This window comes from Calypte anna, chromosome Z (assembly GCF_003957555.1).
Source record: "Calypte anna isolate BGI_N300 chromosome Z, bCalAnn1_v1.p, whole genome shotgun sequence".
In the NCBI taxonomy this organism is placed as follows: Eukaryota; Metazoa; Chordata; class Aves; order Apodiformes; family Trochilidae; genus Calypte; species Calypte anna.
In genome coordinates, this window is record NC_044274.1 from 46,547,229 (window position 1) to 46,554,678 (window position 7,450).

Sequence of the window (7,450 nt, forward strand, 5' to 3'; positions counted from 1 at the left end):
CTGGGGCAGCGCGGGTCAGAGGGCGGGGGGCGGAGCTGCCAGAGCCCTGAGAGCCGGAGGCGCGGGGCAGGGATGAGGCTGTGGCGGCCCCAAGGGAAGCTCGTTTCAGGGGGTCCGGCTGCCAGGCCGGGCTGTTCGGTGTCTGGGAGCGGCAGAGACCCGCTGTCCTGGGAGAGGAGACTGCGCGGAGCTTTCAGTCGGCATTTGAGAGTAAGGTGGAGTGCGCTGTAGGGGTGACAGTGTCAATGGGTAAGCTGCAGGGGAGAGTTTCTTAGCACAGAGTGGTCTGAAGGGACCTGTGGGGATCATCCAGCCCAGCTGCCCGGACACTTCAATGCTGAGCAGAAGCTAAAGCATGTATTTAAGGACATTCTCCAAATGCCTCTTAAGCACTGACAGGCTTGACACACTGACCACCTCTCCACGAAACCCATTCCAGTGTTTGACCACCCTTTCGTTAAAGAAATGATTTCTCGTGCTCACTCTACAGCTTCTCTGCCACAGTTTTGAGCCATTCCCACACGTCCTGTCACTGGATTCCAGGGAGGAGAGATCCCTCCGAGAGGTGTAGGGAGCAATGAGGTCGCCCCTCAACTCCTTCGAACTGACCGAGCTCGTAAATCCTTACCGATTCCTCTTCCAGCCCTTTCACCAGCTTTGCTGCCCTCCGCTGGGCGCATCCCAGGACCGTCACATCCCTCTTAAGCTGTAAGGATGCCAGGCCATGTGGCTGAATCTTAGTGAGCCCTGCTGCTGACCAGCGTGGGCTGTTTTCTGCAGGGCTGCTCCCCAGCCGCTCCTCTCCCAGTTTATATTTGTGCTTGGCGTTTCTGTCCTCGGTGTGGAATCCATCATTCGTTCTTATTCCACTTCACACTACCGATGACTTGCCAAGTGCCCCCACACTATCCAGATACCTCTTCAAGGTCTTTCTAAAGAGAATCAGCAATAAAATCAACAAACCTACCAGTTTGTTGCTGTCAACAAACCATGAACAGGGAAGATCAAATAATTCTCCTTTAAAAGAATAACCTTTTTTTTTTTTTTAACTGGGAAGTTGTTTTCCAGAAACTAATTTTTTTTTTTTTTAATAAAGAAAGCATGATAGGGATGATTTACAAGAGCTATGCAGAAACTACATCCCCTTTCATTAGCTACTTTCTAACACAGCCTTTCTGATCAATGAGCATAAGGATTATTTGTTGTCTTGACAAATCAACCTGCAAGATATATATTACTGAATAACAGAATGGTTAGTGTTGGAAAGGACCTTAAAGATCACCTAGTCCAGCACCCTCATCAAACCTGGTCTTGAATACTTCCAGGGAGGGGACAGCCATAACCTCCCTGGACAACCTTCTCCATTTGCCCCTTCTGTCACTATAGGGCCCAGTAAAGAGTCTTCATCTTTCTTGTAAGACACCTTTATATGTTGAAAGGCAACATAAGGTCTCCCTGGAGCCTTCCCCTCTCCAGGCTGAACAATGACAGCTCAGCCTTTCTTCACAGGAGAGGTGTTTCATCTCTTTAACCACTTCTGTGGCCCTATCAGGCTCTTGTCTTTCTTGAGCTGGGTGCCCCTAAACTGGATGGGGATAACTCTTCAGCTGAGGTATCACCAGATAAGAAAGGCAGAATCACCTCCCACACTTCTTTTTGTGCAGCCCAGGATACTGTTGGCTTTCTGGGTGGCAAACGCACAGTGCTGGCTCATATCCACTTTTTTTGTCCACCATGCCTGTTTCCTTCTCTTCAGGGCTGCTCTCAGTTCATTCATCTCTCAGTCTTCAGTGATAACAGGGATTCCCTGACTCAGGACTTTGCACTTGGCCTTTTTGGACTTCATGAGGTTCAGATGGACCCACTGCTCAGCCTCATCAAGGTCCCTGTAGATGACATCCCTTCCCTTCAGGGGAAAACAGTTTTGCAGGTGCTGAGGTTCATGAGTGCTGGTCACTCTTTAAACATCACCTCTTAAGGCCACAAGAAAAGACAATCCCAAATGTCAGAAGTCAAGCAGACGAGGTAGAAGACTGGCTTGGCTCAACAGAGATCTGCTCCTACAAATCAGGTGAAAGAGGAAGGTGTATGCCCAGTGGAAGATAGGTCAGGTGATAGGGAATAATACAGAGACACTGTAGGGAGAAAAAATGAGTGGAAAAAGCTCCACTGGAGCTGAAACTGCCCAGGGTGCTGGGACGAATGGTTGAGGGCTCAGGAGCACAAGTGATGTTTTGCTCAATTCCTTTAGTGGCAGGGAATGCTGAAAGGAATAGGAAAGCAGACTTCATCAGCAGCTGTCTTAGAAGCTAGTGCCATAGGTTAGTACGAATGATAGAATAATGCTAGAAATGATGTTAGAGATAAAGTTATTTCTCACAATTTTGGGTATAAAGTAGCATTTTTGTTTTGGAAAATTGAGCTTGCTTTGTTGAATACCATCCTGCTCCCCTTTCTGGGCAGAAATTGCTATTAAAGCAAGTATCTTGACTCTGTGTGTGAACTGGCTTATTGCACACCCGGTAATGGACCCCACTTCTGGAACATCACCATCATCCACAGATCTTCTCTTTGTGTGGCTGAGACACCATCACCAGGCACAGGAATCCCCTCCTTGTCCTGGGCCACCCACAGATGTGCTGTGGTCTGTGCAGGCAGCTGCTAGCAGGCAGCCTTAGAAGTTGATCTGCAGAGATCATCCAGCAGCTCCTCATGGCTCTGCTCCAGCGTGGAGCTGCAACCTCCCCCTGCACCCCTTCCCCATGTCCTCCTCATCCATCCAGCCCCTTGCCACCGTGGTGCAGGAGGTGCCTGTGGCTGCAGGGACTGTTAGAGACCCCAGTCAAGTAAATCTCTCTCTGTGCTGGGAATTACAGCTGGTGCCTGCTGCGAGGCCTTGCTGCTGATGTGGAGGCTGCAGGCAAAGGATTTGGCAGAGGTCAGTGGCCCAAGGAAAGTCCTGCAAATAAGCAGTATAGGCAGGGGGTGGGTGAATCACCCCATCCTCTCTTCCTAGGGAGTGACCCAGAGAAGCAGCAGCAGCTTCTGTTGTGCCTCTCTGGGGCCACTGGCTCTGGAAAGCCCTGGAGGTCAAACAGAGCCTGTCTCTTTCAGGTGCTGCTGGCACATCCTGAATCTCTGTGGAAGCCCCCAGGGTAAGAGGCCTCTCCTCTCTTCAGACTGGCAGCACCTTTGGTGGGGCACCAGTAGGCACTCCTGTGCTTTTTGTAGTCACTTGCACAGCTCTCAGGCCTTGTGTCTGCTGCTCCTGCTGGGGCCTTTTGCTAAACCTGGAGGGGGAGAGAAGCACTTGCAAAGGGGGGAAAGAAAAGGGAGCTCCAGCACCTCTGTACCTCTTCCTCCTCTGGGTTTGGAAGCTCCAGAAGAGGCTGAGCAGCTCTCTGACAAGATCTGCTTTTCTCTGTCTGCAGGAATGTGCTCACTGAGTGCCATCCCATGAGATGCAATAGCTGAGGTGTCACGCATGGCTGCAGAGATCATTGCTATGAAAAGGTGATGCTGCACTTCAGCAAAGAGGGCTTGGACAAGAGCAGGGCCCTCAATTCAGGCTGGTAGCTGGAAAGCAGTGATGAAAATTTTCAGCCAGCTCATGCCAGGCTGCTTGTATGCAGCTGCCCACATAAAGTACAATTGAGCCTGACAGAATTCTCACTCTGTCTTTCCTCATCTCCCATCATACAATGGTCACATGCAGAGCTACATCTATAGATTTTTTTTTAATAATGCATAGGAGTGGCAGTATTGTGTTTTGGAAGGTGATACATTGAGACTTGAAGTATGACTATTGTCGATAAGCAGTTCCGAGGTAGAGAATGCGTGACTGAGGACATTGCTATTGTCCTGATTTTGTGCTAATCAGCACAAAGTTAAAAAGCATTTGACTAAACTGTCATGTTCCAGGCAGTTCAGTACTACAATCTGTGAAAAAGACAAAACTTCAAAAGTATTAATGAGTATCTAAAAGCAGTATTAGTAGTTGTCCCCAAACCAGGTTCTTTATTGAGCATCCAAAGTCCAGTCCAAACATGAGAGATGAGGTATCAGGCTTATTGCAACACTGCACAAGGTTGGCAGGCTAATGCCAAAAAAAAAAAAAAAAATAGCACACTATAGTGATAGGACAAAGGGTATTTATACAATAAAATTTGAGATCCCCGTGGTTATCACACTTTTCTGTTGGCCTTGGTGTTCTCTTCACACATACCAAGGGTGGAGGCTAAAGCTGAGTAGGGACAGTTTACCATAATAATAACATGCTGTTATCTGTCCTGTTATCTGTGCACTGTAATGGAGACAGACTATCAGTCCTTGGCAGGCCAGCAATTGTCACTCTTTAGTCATTCTGTGTACCATTTAACAATTCCCCCCTTTGAGACTTACAGAGCTCATTTTCTTGAAACTTGTCTCTTCCTTCTATACTACTGCATTGGCACTATACAATAACCTGTTGCTTTGACTTGCCTAGATATTTTCTCTCTTATGTGCAGATATCTTTTATAATTTCATGTCTGTTTATATAATCTTTTTTAGATAGTACCATTTCTGAGGTTGTTTCCCATAGAGCACTTTGGTGCAATACTGTATACCACACTGAACTATATATAATGTTACATATATGCACAACTATCAGAATTGCTAGAAATATTACACTTACAATTTGCCTGAACCAGCATCCAAAATCTAGAAACCATTATATTAACTCATCCCATACTTACCCATAAATTGGTCCAGGAGATACTGGGGGTAATGGGAATGCCAATGCCAATCCCAATCCCAGTCAGGGGTATCCCTTTCTCTGAGTGTTCTGCAAAATAAGAACAAACCCATAAATTGTTCTTATTGGTCTCTTTAACTACCTATCAGTCAGACTGATACATGTTTTCTTTCCAATATGTACCAATTGCACCAAAATATTACCAAGCTTTGCATTACTCTCTAGTATTATCAAACCAAGCAAAACCATAATTTTGTTCTTTACCAGAGTAACCATTGTCCCAAATGAATTAAAATTCCTGCAAAGCATCAAGCATATAAAAAGGTCCAAACCCATACAAAATATTAATAATACCAGCATACGAAATACTATAAAGAACCTTCAAGTACGGTCCAAATTCACACAGGCATTTTCTGAACTCCAGATATGGGTACAGTTCATCACTGAGGATCATATCTGGAGATCCTAAGTTTTAAATCCCCAGTAGAACTCGAAGTCTGTTGGTCTTCGTAGGGTTTTGGTGCTTCTTTTACCCTTATATCCAAGAAGTATCCAAGGACCCAGACCCTTTACTTTGATGAGGTGTTCAACACAACAGGTATGGAGCTCTCCAACTTTTTTTTGAGGCATTCACCCTTCCAAGTCCTAATATAGACTCGGTCTCCAGGTTTGAAAGTATGCACTGGGCTATCAAATGGTGTAGGTGTCCTTTCATGAAGACACCTGTGGGGACAGAATAAAGCCCTCAGTGACAAGATACACTCAGTAAGGATCTGATCACCATTCAGATACATGTGGACATCTTTCTTAGTCAAACTTTACAGGATAGGGCTTTCTATATAGGATTTCAAAGGGACTTACACCCTCCCAAGACCTTGGAGTTCTTTGGACCTTTGCTAGAGCTATGGGCTATCCATTTCATCTGAGTTTCAAGACACAGTTTTGAAATTTGCCTCAGATCTGATTCATCTGAGGCACTGGATTGCGGTCTCCACAGGGTACGCAGTTCACAGTTAAACTGCAGGATCCCAGACATCTGTACAAGACCTGAGATGAAGTGTGGGCTGTTATGAGATGCTGTGCCCTCTGGGATCTCAAACTTAGGAATTATCTCGTTTAATAATGTCTTAACTACTTCCCTGGTGTTACTGCTTTGACTCCTATGCTAGTCTAAGACAGCTAAGACAGCATGGGGCACAAAACCAGCTAGAGGTTGTCTGAGGATTAGCTTTTGTGCTTCTGAAATAAATAGCACTGTAATAGCTATTGCTCGGGGGCATGACTGCCATCCTTTGCTCACTCACTGAGGTGTTTGGTGAAGTATGCTACTGCCCTTTTCCAGTCTCCCAAGATTTGAGTCATCACTTCTAAGTCCCCATGCTTTCTTTTGTGAGTATATAATCACAGAATTATCATGGCTGGAAAAGACATCTAATGTCACTGCGTCCAACTTTCAAGCCAGGAAGAAAAATAAATCACCATTCCATGAGAGAATGTCCTGAAGTGCCTAATCTACTTGTTTTTTTAATATCTCCAGGGATGGTGAGTCCACCACCTCCCAGAGAAGCACATTCCAGCACCTGACTACACTCTCAGTGAGGAAATTCTTCCTACCTCTCCTGGTGCAACTTCAGGACATTTCCTCTAGTCCTATCATCATTTATTTGAGAGAAGAGGCCAGCATCCATCTCCCTACAACCTCCTCTCAGGTATTTGTAGAGAGAAATTAAGTCTCCTCTCAGCCTCCTCTTCTTCAAACTAACCATTCTGAATTCCCTCAGCCTCTCCTCATAGGCCTTGTTCTCCAGGCCCTTCACCAATTTGATTTCCCCCCTCTGAACTCTCTCCAGCAGGTCAATGTCTATCTTGTAGTGAGGGGTCCAGAATTGAACACAGCACTCAAGGTGAAGCCCTTCTCCTGCTGGCCATGCTGTTCCTGGTACAAGCCAGGATGCTGTTGGCCATCTTGCCCACCTGGGCACACTGCTGGCTCATATTCAGCCAGGTATCAACCAGCACCCCTGGGGGTCCTTTTCTGCTTGGAAATTTTCCAGCCACTCTTCTCCAGGTCTGTAGCACATTTAGCAAAACCAAATGTTAAGCAATGAGGCAAAACTCTGCAGACCAAACACTTCTGCAAACTACCTAAAAAGGTGTGTTTCCTTCTCTGAAATATTTTTTTTAATGTAAATTACCACAAATTAGGGTTCTACATATTTACGCTGAAAAAGGGTCTTGAATATTGAAACAATTCAAGTAGATAATCTCAGCCAAAATCATTGCTACTTCACACACACAAAAAATAGTGCTGAAAGCAAGGAAAAAGCTGAAGGTAGGACTGTTGAGTTGGAAACAGCACTCAGAGGACAAAAATGAACCCAATTCAATGATCATACGAAGTTCTACAAGGGTTTTTTTAATGTAAATTACCACAAATAAGGCTTCTACATGTTTATACTGCAAAAGGGCTTTAAATGTCAAAATAGTTCAAGGAGATAATCTCAGCCAAAATCACTGCCACTTCAATTAAAACAATAGTGGCTGAAGGCAAGGAAAATGCTCAAGGTAAGACTGTCAAGTTGGAAACAGCACTTGGAGGACAAAAATGAACCCAACTCTATGAGCATACAACGTTCTTCAAGGTTTTCTTTAACGTAAATTACCACAAGTTAGGCGTCTACATGTTTATACTGAAAAAGGGTTTTGAATGCCAAA

General features: G+C 45.3%; 1 long non-coding RNA gene across 1 annotated transcript; it reads left to right on the forward strand.

The window, feature by feature from the left end:
- Positions 1 to 47: 47 nt before the first annotated feature.
- LOC115599952 lies at positions 48 to 3,647 on the forward strand. The gene is made up of 3 exons (XR_003988722.1): positions 48 to 210; positions 3,115 to 3,155; positions 3,432 to 3,647. It is a non-coding gene; the product is annotated as an uncharacterized LOC115599952 (long non-coding RNA).
- The last annotated feature ends 3,803 nt before the right edge of the window (positions 3,648 to 7,450 follow it).